At 43.1% G+C, this 13825-nt stretch overlaps 1 protein-coding gene across 2 annotated transcripts in view; it reads left to right on the top strand.

The window, feature by feature from the left end:
- The window catches only part of LOC140410683 (chloride intracellular channel protein 5-like), a 211692-nt gene that overhangs the window by 54889 nt on the left and 142978 nt on the right, over positions 1-13825 (top strand). The window contains exon 1 of one of the 2 annotated variants that reach the window (XM_072499085.1): positions 8748-8772. The exons of the other annotated variant lie outside the window; for it this stretch is intronic. The gene's annotated coding sequence lies outside the window, so the exon portion shown is untranslated. Of the gene's footprint in view, positions 1-8747; positions 8773-13825 lie in introns of those variants that run through there. 2 annotated transcript variants of the gene reach the window in all.

The raw sequence follows: 13825 nt of genomic DNA, 5'->3' as shown, positions 1-13825 counted from the left end.
TAATTACATATGCAAAATTTGTGCCCATCCATCCACCCCATAGCTCCCATACCACCTATGTGAACTTATTTTCACCTCATGCCTGCCCATGCCACCACCGGCCATCCTTTGCTCTTACCCCGTCCCGTATCAACTCGCGTCCTTGGACAGGCTTGGCAGCTGGACAGTTTCTTTTTTTAATAAACATTTTATTGAGGTATTTTTGGTGTTGTAACAACAACAAAATAAACAATGTACATGAAACTATAAACATAGTGCAAAAGCTGTCTCCCTTCCTTACAGGTTCCACCTTTATTAACTTCCGACTCCATAAGCTAAACTAACCCCCCCCCTTCTGCTGATGATTAATTTTCCACAAAGAAGTCGACGAACGGCTGCTACCTCCGGTCGAACCCTAACAGTGACCCTCTCAAGGCGAACTTGACTTTCCCCAAACAGAGAAAGCTAGCCATGTCCGATAGCCAGGTCTCCCACTTCGGGGGCTTTGAGTCCATCCAAGCTATGAGTATCCGTCTCCCGGCTACCAGGGAAGCAAAGGCTAGAATGCCTGCCTCTTTCTCCTCCTGAATTACCGGGTCTTCCGACACCCCGAAAATCGCCATCTCTGGACTCAGTGCCACCCTTGTTTTTAACACTGTGGACATGACATCTGCAAACCCCTGTCAAAATCCCCTAAGCTTCGGACACGTCCAGACCATGTGTACATGGTTCGTTGGTCCTCCCGCACATTTTGCACACCTGTCTTCCACCCCAAAGAATCTGCTCATCTGGGCCACTGTCACGTGAGCCCGATGGACGACCTTGAATTGTATCAGGCTGAGCCTGGCACATATTGTGGACGCGTTGACTCTACTCAATTGGTCCGCCCATAGACCATCCTCTATCTCTCCTTCCAGCTCCTCCTCCCACTTGCGCTTCAGCTCCTCAATCGGCATTTCCTCTGACCCCATAAGTTCCTTGTAAATGTCAGAGACGCTCCCTTCTCCTACCCACCCTCTGGAAACTACCCTGTCCTGAATCCCCCTTAGTGGTAGGAGTGGGAAGGTTGACACCTAGCTGGACAGTTTCTTGACAGCTTTGATGTTTTCTGGATATGATTGACAGCTTTGACACTTCCTGGATAGGTTTCACAGCTTCGACACTTACTGGGCAGGCTTGGCAGCTGGACAGTTTCTTGACAGTTAGTCTTTGATAGTTTGACAGTTTCAATGAGTTTGTGTGTAAAAAATACATTATCCTGTTTACTTTTAACAATACGAAAGGTTGTCTTACTGATTCCTAAAGGAATCAGAGGAATGAATACACACGCCAAAGATGACAGAAGGTGTAAATTCAATCACTGGTTCAATTTCTGGTGGGTGATAATAAGAGAGACAATAAAATCACACCGTGCTTACAGACAGAAGGGTATGTCAAACGTCATGCAGAAGTAAACTGTTGCCTCCTGTGGAGATAATGGGAGTTGATTATCATCTTAGCAGGAAAGATATCCTGTGAGCAACATCCCAGACCGGTTTATGAGTTTTTGCCTTCCAGGAGTATACAAAGACTGGGATAAGCCATCTGTAAAACTTCATCAGTGTCAACTAGCGCTGGGTGTGTCTGTGTATGACATTGAATAAAGGCAACAGCAGACCCCTGCAAACGTTTTGCAGGTAACTCTCTCTCTCTCTCTCTCTCTCTCTCTCTGTTGCTGGAAGTTAAGTGACCAAAGCCGTAGCTGAAAAGGAAACCGGGCAGCTTCTTGGTTAAACCAACAAAACTCAAAAAGAACTATTCACCTGCAGAAGTCAGCACTGCTGGAATCATGAATCTCAACGACCACAATGTGACACCATCTATTCCTCGTGGACAAGTCAAATACTGATTTGTATTTTTTGTAACCTTTGGACTCCATTCTCATTTCTAATCTGTGTGAATGTAATTGCATGTGTTTTATAATTTTTATCACAGTTAGTAGCTAATAAAACTCAATCTTAAACTCAAGAAAGCATGGTTAAATTGGTTCCTTTTAAAACATTAGTATACTGGGCTGAGAAAAGGTATCCACAAAGGAAGGGATCCTTTTTAAATTAATCTTGTTATGTCCAACCGAGGGAATTGATTAATGAAAGGAACCAGTTTTTCCTTCCTCCCCTGGGCATAACGATTTGGGGACCCCGCCTGGGGACCGGTCTTAACAAGCTAAAATAATATCAGACACAAATCGGAATAATATTAGGGAAAATGTGCTCTGTTAGCTATCTCACTGCTGATGCTCTTCCTATCATCACATGCAATGTAATTTTGAAGTGAGCTACGTCAGTAACAATATAATTTTTGTTGGCAGGTACAAACTACCAAATTAACTATTGAGTGAATAAATTACATAATTTACCAACCGTACTTTTCAAACTGTTACTAATGTATATACTGTGATTGCCAATAAACTGAAATACCTTGAAGCATTGATGATTATGACAATCACAATAGGATGTTTTATCATGCTCTGGGGAATGACATCTTGATATAATTGTACTTGCACCTTTATGTCAGAAGGTTGTGAATTCATGCCCTAATCTGGGACTTGAGTACTCAAACTAGGTTAGTAATTCTGTGTAGTGCTGAGGGAAATGCTGTCTTTGGGATAAGATGTGAAACCAAAGTCTTGTCTGCCTTTCAAGTGAATAAAACAATCCCATGGCATGACTGGAAGAAGAATAGTGAGATGCTTGGTGTCCTGGTCAACATTTCTCCTTCACAAACACTGGTTATGAGGTCTTGTGGTACACAATGTGCTTCCCAAGTTTCCCACAAGACAATTACGACAAATCCTTGGGGGACTGGCTCTAGATGAATGTTTTCAAACAGTCAGGAAATAGTAAAAGGAATGAATGGCATGTCCCAGGTTTGATTTCTGGCTTGGGTCACTGTCTGTGTGCACCTTCTCCCTGTGTCTGCGTGGGTTTCCTCCGGGTGCTCCGATTTCCTCCCACAAGTCCTGAAAGATGAGGTGTTAGGTAATTTGGACATTCTGAATTCTCCCTCCCCGAACAAGTGCCGGAATGTGGCGACTAGGGGCTTTTCGCAGAAACTTCATTGCAGTGTTAATGTAAGCTTACTCATGAGAATAAAGATTATCATTATTAACATCATCATCATCATTATGAACTTAATAATAGAAGAAAAAAAATATACTGAGTTACAGGTTGTACCACTGTCAGAGAAAACAGATCACTTTATTTCCCAGACCTTATTACTGTGATAACTGAGTGGCTTGCTAGGCTGAAATATCTGCACTCCTGCAATTCTGGCCTCTTACATAGCCCCAATTTTAACCCCTCCACCATTTGCGACCATTCCTTAAGCTACCAAGGGCATAAACTCTGGAATTCTCCAAGGGATTGTTCTGTATTGAAGTACGATGCAATACAACCAATAGTTTAAATTCAATTTTATACAAAGTATGTTTATAGATTGCAGCATAGTCACATGAGGTGCATTTAATAGCTGGACAAATATTAATTTAATGAGGAGAAACTAAACATAATATTGACAATTTTACCGTCTAGTACAAATTCAATGTTACTTCCTTGCTTTTGTATTCAAAACCCCCTATTTATAAATATATAGAATATTAGTTATTAAATATTGAAGCAGCAAAAATAAAGTGCAATTTGCTTCATCACGTTCTTTTTCCCCTCTAAGCTGATTTAACTGAGCTAAGTGATGTAGGCAGGGTTAGGTTAGAAGAGTGACAGACACAAACCAATGCAGAACAGTGTGAGTTATTGTATTTTTGGAAAAAGAACAGTGAAGTGAAATATATCCTCGATCATACGGTTGAGAACAGAGTGGATCAACCGAGATCTGGGGCATCAACACCACAACAATAAAAAGTTGCATTTGTATAGCATCCATAATATACAAAAATATTCTGTGGCATTTCGCAGGACTATAAGGAAAAATGAATGTCAAGTCAAAGAAGGTATGAGTAAAAGGGTCGACAAAAGCTTTATCATTTTATTCTTTGGCAGTGGATAGTGCAGAAAAAGGCAGCGTTTATTACCCATCCTTTGTTACCGTGACTACTGAGTGACATACTCCTTTAAAAAGCTTCTTAAAATCCATCTCTTTGATCCAGCATTTGGTCATTTGCTGTAATAGCTCTGTGCCAAATTTACTTCAAATGTCTATCTCCAAATGATGGAGAAAAAACCATGGAATTCTACATGGAAATATTGGACCTTAGATTTTTAAAAATGGACACAAATCTTGAAGATGGCTGCGGGGCGTTTTTCTAAGGGATAAAGGAACATAGAAACCAGAAGCAAGAGGAGGCCCTTTGAGCCTGCTCCGCCAATCATTCTGATCATAGCTGATCATCCAACTCAGTAACCTGTTCCTGCCTTCCTTGCATCCCTTTAGCCCCAAGAACTATATCTAACTCATTTGTGAAAAAAACAATATTTTGGCCTCAACTGCTTTCTGTGGCAGTGAATGCCACAGGCTCTGTACTCTCTGGGTCAAGAAATTTCTCATCTCAGTCATAAATGGTTTAGCCCATATCCTCGGACTGTGACCCTGGTGCTGGACTCTCCTGTCACCAGGAACATTCTTCTTGCATCTACCCTATCTAGCCCTGTTAGAATTTTATATGTTTCTATGATAACTCCCCTCATTCCTCTAAACTCCAGTGAATAGGATCCTAACCAGCTCGGTGTCTCCTCGTGCGTCAGTCCTGCCATCCTCAGAATCAGTCTGGTAAACCTTTTCTCACTCCCTCCATAGTAAGAACATTCTTCCTCAGATGAGACAAAAACTGCACAAAATATTCCAAGTGTTGTCTCACTAAGGCCCTGTATAATTGTAGCAAGACATCCCTGCTCCTGTGCTCAAACTAATTGTCTTCATCGCCTGCTGCACCTGCACTCTTACCGTCAGCGACTGATGGACGAGGATACCGAGGTCTTGTTGCACATTCCCCTCTTGCAATCTTTTTTTTTTCTTTTTAAAACTTTTTTTTCCAATTAAGGGGCGATTTTAGCATATCCAATCCACCTACCCTGCACATCTTTGGGTTGTGGGGGTGAGAACCACGCAGACACTGGGAGAATGTGCAAACTCCACACGGACAGTGACCGGGGCCAGGATCGATCCCGGGTCCACAGCGCCGTGAGGCATGTTGCTAACTTTTGGTTGGCTCTTAGTAAATGTTGCTCGTTGTGTCTTTACTTAATTTGCTCTGTTTTATAACCTTTGCTCTAGAGTCGTCAGGTATCTTTATGATACCACCACGAGGTTCAAGTTCAAGTGCTGATCAATAACTCAATACACCAGTTAGTACGTTTCAAATCAAAACACATTTATTATACACAGTCAATCACTACTCGTGTATAAAACTCGACTTACTCGACTATCTCTAACACTAAAAGGCCTATACTTAGCTTTGGAACTGGCCCACCAGGTCAGGGGAACAAATGGCCTTCCGTTCGATTCTGAGTCTGCAGGCTTCAAAGCTGGTATAGACTGGTAGCTAGGAGCGCCTAACTCGTAGCATGCCTTGACTGGAGACTTACTTGGTTGGTGCAGCTACTAGGCGGGTCATGGTCAAGGGTTGTTTCGAGCTGCTTAGAGACCCTGCCAAGAAGGACGAATTGAACTTAGGGACTCTATTTTATAGTCCCCAGGGACTTCTCACCTTTTTGGGCAGACCCCGTACCTGGTTCCAAGTGATTGGACTAAGTTCTGATCACTTGGATCGATTTCTCCAATACTGGAGCTGTTCCCTGATCGCTGGGTGGTTCCTAAGTGTCCGTTGGCCTTCCTTTGTCTTGGCTCCTGCTGGCGCCGAGGAGTCTGGCTTGGCCTTGTTTACCTCAACTGTTTCCAATTGTTCCCGGGGATCGCTCATTAATACGTAGATGGTTGTTAGTTTCAGTGCTGTCTGGGTTCCTGCAAATTCTGATTACAGGAAACTTCGCACCTGCTTGTTTTTCCTGCGTTGGCTGAATTTCCCTGCATTCTTAGCGGATCTCCATTTTAAAGTCGGGAAGTGGCCAACCCAGGTGGCTACAGGCAGCAGTGCTAACTGTGCCGGCCTACCCTTACTGGCACTGGAGGGTGCGCAGAGGAGATTCACTAGGTTAACCCCAGAGCTGACGGGGTTGGATTACGAGGAGAGGTTGAGTAGACTGGGACTGTACTCGTTGGAATTTAGAAGGATGAGGGGGGATCTTATAGAAACATATAAAATTATGAAGGGAATAGATAGGATAGATGCGGGCAGGTTGTTTCCACTGGCGGGTGAAAGCAGAACTAGGGGGCATAGCCTCAAAATAAGGGGAAGTAGATTTAGAACTGAGTTTAGGAGGAACTTCTTCACCCAAAGGGTTGTGAATCTATGGAATTCCTTGCCCAGTGAAGCAGTAGAGGCTCCTTCATTAAATGTTTTTAAGATAAAGATAGATAGTTTTTTGAAGAATAAAGGGAATAAGGGTTATGGTGTTCGGGCCGGAAAGTGGAGCTGAGTCCACAAAAGATCAGCCATGATCTCATTGAATGGCGGAGCAGGCTCGAGGGGCCAGGTGGCCTACTCCTGCTCCTAGTTCTTATGTTCTTATGTTCTTGCTCAATCTATCGCCATTCAGATAATCTTCCTGTTTTTGCTACCAAAGTGGATAACTTCACATTTATCCACATTATACTGCATCGGCCATGCATTTGCCCACTCACTCAACTCTGTTTCCAGACAAGGAACTTCTCCAAGCATCCAAAGACTGATTACCTTCTCCAGTAAAAACAAAGGGACATAAAGACTAGCTCATCTCGACAGCCAGGTGCATTCTGATTTTGTCTTGGAATATGCTACTAAGGAGGTTGTCTGTGTTGTCTCGTGTGTGTGGCTCATTGTGTGTGTGTCTCGTGTGTGCCTGCATGTGTGTGTGCCAGAAGCAGCGTCCCTGCCAAAAGGCAATAGCCGTCCTTAGCAGAAATATCTTAAATCTCTCTGGTTGGGTCTGGAAAATTAAGCCAAGGGAATGCAAACCTTGCTAGATGAAACATTTGTTGCTACCAGCAGAGGATGGGTTGAATAAAGATACGGAGCCAGTCATTCCTCCTCACCCGGATTGTAACTATTTGATGGTTTCCCAGCCAGACGGTGATGAATTGAGGGCTCGCATACGGATCAACAACTTTTGGGGAACCTCGCCTGGGGGATGATCGCCACAGACTATATAGTTCTGATTTACATATTAGTATTGACAGTGTGTTTGCCAAATGGCAACCCTTTGTACTGACTGCAATATCTGTGGTCTCTAGGTAACCTCTTGTTGCCGTTAATAATCTTTATTGTCACAAGTAGGCTTACATTAACACTGCAAACAAGTTTGCTGTGAAAAACCCCTAGTCACCACATTCTGGCGCCTGTTCGGGTACACAGAGGGAGAATTCAAAATGTCCAATTCACCTAACAACACGGGCGAAATTCTCCGGAAACGGAGCGATGTCCGCCGACTGGCGCCCAAAACGGCGCAAATCAGTCGGGCATCACGCCGCCCCAAAGGTGCGGAATGCTCCGCATCTTTGGAGGCCGAGCCCCAACCTTAAGAGGCTAGGCCCGCGCCGCACGAATTTCCGCCCTGCCAGCTGGCGGAAAAGGCCTTTGGTGCCCCGCCAGCTGGCGCGGAAATGACATCTCCGTGCAGCGCATGCGCGGGAGCGTCAGCGGCCGCTGACGGCATTCCCGCGCATGCGCAGTGGAGGGAGTCTCTTCCGCCTCCGCCATGGTGGAGACCGTGGTGAAGGCGGAAGGGAAAGAGTGCCCCCACGGCACAGGTCCGCCCGCGGATCGGTGTGCCCCGATCGCGGGCCAGGCCACCGTGGGGGCACCCACCGGGGCCAGATCGCCCCACGCCCCCCCCCCCCCCCAGGACCCCGGAGAATCACAGGGACGGGGCGGGGGGGGGGGGGGGCGCCAACTGGTGCGGCGCAATTCCCGCCTCCGCCGAATATCCGGTGGTGGAGAATTCGGCAACCGGCGGGGGCGGGATTCACGCCAGCCCCCAGCGATTCTCCGACCCGGCGGGGGTCGGAGAATCTCGCCCCACGTCTTTCGGGACTTGTGGGAAGAAACCGCAGCACCGGAGGAAACCCACACAGACATAGGGAAAACGTGCAGACTCCGCACAGACAGTGACCCAAGCCGGGAATCGAACCTGGGACCCTGGTGCTGTGAGGCCATAGTGCTAACCACTATGCTACCGTGCTGCCCACGGTAGTGACATTTTGGAGTGTACAAATGTCTGTTTATCCCACTTCCAAACCTTTCTATGTCTGTTTCAGTTCATTGCCATCAAATAGGTATGGAAATCAAGTCTTGATTCAGGTCAATTATAAGGAATGGATCCAAGGTATAAAAGTGTCCAAGAAAGTAAGATGCGTTGTCAAATTTGGGCTCATTATTGATGGTCCTTGTGCTGAATAGTCCAGCACTAAATTTAATTGTGGTAATGTCCTGTTCAAATACTGAACAATTTATAACTAACCTTGGTCACAATCCATTGTTTTGTTCTACATAATAAGTTACTTGTCAAATTCTGCCAAAACCATATTTATATTTTTAATAAGTTTTGTAGATCTTCCAAATACATTTTCTTCTTAATTTTAGAATAATGTTATGTCACACAGGGATTTTAAAAATGCTTCACTTTGATTATTAATTTTAAAATGAAACCTAAATTCAGTAATTTGTTATTTTTCAACAGCAACCCGTGTTAACAAATCCATAAGGTGAGCAAATCAATCTACTTAAAATAATGGAAACTCTTTATAATAATTGTGCCTATTTTTAAACATTAAAGATTGATCAAATGCTCATGAGATGATTAGGTACTTTGCAAAGTGAAAAATTACAGCTTGAAAAGAAAATTAGCTCAGATATGTTGATCAAAATAATATTTGGCTTGATGGCCTTCACTAAATGAAATTTGAATTGGGGCAGGCACAATATGAGCAGAGGTACTTCCTCATTCTATGATTGGTTCAAACTTGTACTTTGACTGCAGCTAAAAATAGAATTGGTATATAAAACCAGCAGAAAATCAGTAAGCTCGCCCAGTCTGCTGCTGATACTTTTACGAAACTCTTTGTTCACTTTCACAGCACCACACCTCCTGACTTAATACAAAGCATTAAGGTTTAAATCTCAAGTAGTTCAGGACATTAATATCTTCATTGGGTACATGGCTTACAACAGCAAAAGTGAATGCACTGCTGTTGAGCATTCTCCCTTAGAATTACATGTGTAGCACCTTGGCTGGATTGCCTATATCTTGGCTGGATTACCTGTTTGCAGGTTACACGTATGTTCCCTATATTAAAAGGTCAACTATTACTTTGAGCAGTGCACATTCAATGCTACTTTTGAGAAAACTGGTGGAGTTTGAAAGAGGAACACACGTGGATTAACTTTTTAAAAACATTGCCAATATATGTCAGTAATGACAGCATAGTGGTTATTTCACAGGACTAACACTGAGGCCTGAACTAATACCCCCAGAGATACGGCGGAATGATATGGTCACTCACTGGTAGGTTTGAAGCAGGGCTCAGAAAATGCAGCATGCAGCCTGCTCTCCACCTCCCTTCCTGCCCCTTCGTGCCGAACAGCCCGCCTGCCCTTGGGCTTATTGAGGCCACTAAGTGACCAGCTGAAAAATCCTACCCATGAGTTTGACTCCCACCATAGAAGCTGAGAAATTTAAATTAACCTAAATCTGGGAAGGCAACAGTAGTAGCTCGACCCTTTAAGGGGTCATGTGTAGGAAGGACCATGTGACCTGGTCAGCCAATGGGGAATAAGCGCAGGTATCTTGGTGCAAGCATGGGCTTTGCAGCTAGTTGTGATCCTAGTGCTGAGAATGAAGACATTGTTGATTGTACTCTGTGTATAGTTTGTTATTTAATAAGCCCTTCGTTGTTCGTTAGACAACTGGTGGTTGCCAATCATTGCATTTACTACAGGAACCCAGTTAAACAAAACTGACCTCCCCGAACAGGCACCAGAATGTGGCGACTAGGGGCTTTCCACAGTAACTTCATTGAAGCCTACTTGTGACAATAAGCGTTAATTATTATTAGTCTTGGTAATGGCAATTGTGAAAACAGCTGGATTGTTGTAAAAATCCATCTGGTTCACTTCTGTCCTTGAGGGAAGGGATTCTGTTGTCCTTTCCTGGTCTGGCCTGCCTCTGACACCAGACTTACAGCAATGTGGGTGACTCTTACCTGCCCTCTGAAATGGTCTTGCTACAATAATGTAAAATATGAATAAAACTGGATGGACCACTTGGCATTGAGCTCGGCACCAAAAACTTCAAAGTATGCCCTGCTCTTCATCCCATAGACTAATCAACAGCCTGACATTATCATACTCACTGAATCATGCCTTACAGCTGAAGTTTCAGACTCCTTCATCACCATCGTTGTCCCACTAGCCAGCAATACCCACATTTGATGAAAGAATAATCACCACCTGCTGCAGATCCAGTCGAGCAGCTATCTCCATTTGAACGTGACCGGCTTGTTCGGTAGTGGTGCTACTGAGTCACTCTTGGCGTTGGACATTAAGTCCAATACCCAGGGTACAATCTGTGCCCTTGCCACCCTATGCACACCTTCCAGGTGGTGTTCAACATGCTGATGTGCTTGTGGTAACACAAAAATGTTCTGGTTCTACATTTGCAGAAATAAGGTGAAATAAAGCTAATAGTATATGAGAGTATTTTTAGACAGGATGTGTGACTTCAGTCTAAGAAGTTGATGTTTTGATTTCAGTGAGAATTTAGAATATTTGTCATTCAGACTCCAAACATTAACTCCCTTTTCTCCCCACAGATGGTGTCAGACCTGCTGAGATTGCCCAATATTTTCTGTTTTTGTTTCAGATTCCAGCATCCGCAGTAATTTGTTTTTATCCAATTGTTAACAAGGTTGTCTACATGCTAAAAATTAATTCTTCTTGGTAGAGAATATCTCCACACATATTATCCTCACATCTGAAACAATTAGATCAAGTCACAATTGTAATTTTGTGTTCTCTGTGAAGTCCATTAGTTTGAATTTGACTTGGTTCGACACTGAATCCTGTAATGCATTTTAGAAGTTGCAAATAAGAAAAACTACTGGTGTGTGCATTCCTGTAGAATGTGAAGGAATGCTGTCACCCAATAATCTTTAGAGTGACATTTTTGGCATTGTCTTCATCTGTAATGGATCTGTCATTGTCTGTATTCAGGAATCATTCTGTTAATGAGTTTGATCGCTGAAAAGATCAGCGGCTTGAATTAATCTCTGCTGAATGTGTAACTCAAAACCTGTCCTGTTTAAAGAGGGACGTCATCAAACAGTTAACAATAATTGCAACATAGAGGCAGGAATAAGCCTGGTTTGTTCTGTACTCTCTCAAATTGGGAATCCAAAACAGTGCTGAAATGTTATTTAATGGGACTAAAAGGACAGTGTTACCTGAACAAATGTTCTGTGCTTGGAAAAAGAGAAGTCTTTGTCTAATACAGTAACTGCATTATTTATGGTCAGATTAATATGCTAGATGGTTGTGTATCTTTTGAGTAGGGTTTACTGAGACTGTACTGAGTAAGCAAACTAATTGCTTGTGCCACATTTTGCAAAACTTCCAATTAATAATGCAGTAATTACAATTAATTTTTTTAATGTGGGGGGGGGGGGGGGGACATGGCAAGATGCTGAATTACCACAGTAATACTTTATCATCTTGCTCATTATAAAGAATTATGTTCATCTCATTTTAAGAAAATGATTGTAGGTTTTTTTTAGCTCAATAGGACAAAATATTACTCAAAGGCTCAATCATCAGAATAAAATGTATTGCATCAAATTTGGAGAGGCTAAATTGAAATGTACAGGATCTACTATATCAAGACTTTGAAAATTAATTGTAGTAATTCTGGATCATCAAACTACTTTTCTTTTTCTATTGTAGTAACATATCAAGGATATAAGCTACAATTGCCGAGAAGCGGCTTCACTTATACTGAATTCTGAAGATCGTAATGAAAATAACGATGTACCAAATCTGCAGAACGTGTTTTGAAACATTTCCACAGAAATTTAGTAATTTCAATCCAATGCCTGTGTTTAAACTGCAGGAAAATATCAACCCTGTGACACACAGTCCCTCCATGTCACAGAGCTGGATGAAGTGTCATCATGATTTGTATTCTCAGCGCATACAGTAGACTCATTGATTTCTGATGGCAAAACATTGAAAAAGAGCAGCTGTGACTTTGGCAGTTAATAAGTTCTGAGTGGTATTCCTGCCAGAAGATATTTATTTTCCCAGCAGTGACAAAATACTCTTTTACAGTTGGAATACTGTTGATTGGAAGCTATTGTTGAGAATGGGTGCACAGCGTGTTTGTCATCCCAGAATTAAACAATTCAGTGGTGAGATTGAGCTGTGTCTCTGTTTTACCCTAATGAGTTGAGTTGGCTGGCAAATTGGTCTTATCTCTCCTTACTATCCAGTTTCATTGTTATTGGGGAAATCAAGGTCACTTAACCTGACTTGAATGGCTCCACATGGTGAGCCAGGAATGCTACTAAACGTTTTGAGCATTGAGATTAACTAAAACAGCAAAGAGGCGCTTCTGTTGGAAGACAACATACTTTATTAATTACTGGCCGATTTATTGTAACTCCGAAGTGTTGTGTTCTTTGTTTTTCTTCTTTCAGGATGGTGAAGGTTGTAGTGCTAACAAAGAACAGCAAGCAGTGTTTAACAAACAAAGCTAATTTATTACACTGCACTGAATTAGATTCAAGCATATTACTAAGGAATTAGATAAGTAAAGATTACACTTTACAATATCTATCTCACACCTACTCTGTCTCTACTCTTCTTGCTCGCTTCCAGTCTCTCTCCCAGAAGTCAAGGAGGCATGAGTAGTAACATGGTATTAACCCTTCATGTACTCTACAATACCCACGTATTGTGACATGAAGTAGCACGGTTTTAGAAGTATTGAAACTTTTCACTGCATAATTCACAACATATTATTGCGCTGCTAGGATGGAGCTACCTGTATTCTGGCATATTCTTTCAGAGCCGTGAAGTTTGAATGTGTTATGTACAGTGGGGGTGGATGATTGACATGTTGGCAGGAGTCAGAGGTGAGGTGGGGCAGCGCAGTTGAAGGTAGGATGCCATAGAATGACACCCTAATGAGCATAAACTTAAATGGTCCAAAATGTAACAGTAATAATTTAAAGAATGCAAAACTTGTGACCCTCCTGATGTAACTGTTCCTGCTTGCATTGTTTTGTTGATGCGCAATCAATTGCACAAAGACACAGATTGGGTACAACTGTGGCTTTATTGGGGTCAGATACGTGACCTCCTGCTGCAGCTGGCGAAATGGCAGGGCAATGGAGGTCATACATATTTATACAGATCTTAGTGGGCGGAGCCAGCCGGCAGGAGCTACCGGCGATCCTGCAGTGCAGGTCCCACCTTACATCCCCTAATACAGTGGTTCACCACATTCACCCCCTGTTAAAAATGAGTCCGGCGGAGGTGATGTGAAACTATATACAAATAGTGCAATTATGTACAGTGTTAAGGATGGGGAAAACAAGGAAGACGGAAAAAACGAAAGGTCCATGTTGACGGTCCGGAGTCCATCAAAGGTTCAGCCGCTCCGGTGCTTTGGTGCTTCGTTGGGAGTGGCGTAACGGTGGCGCCGAAGTCGGTGCTGGCGGTGGTGGAGGTGGCACCGATGGCGGTGGTGGCGGTGCTAATGCT

This window comes from Scyliorhinus torazame, chromosome 4 (assembly GCF_047496885.1).
Source record: "Scyliorhinus torazame isolate Kashiwa2021f chromosome 4, sScyTor2.1, whole genome shotgun sequence".
In the NCBI taxonomy this organism is placed as follows: domain Eukaryota; kingdom Metazoa; phylum Chordata; class Chondrichthyes; order Carcharhiniformes; family Scyliorhinidae; genus Scyliorhinus; species Scyliorhinus torazame.
This window is presented reverse-complemented; position numbering and strand designations above follow the sequence as displayed.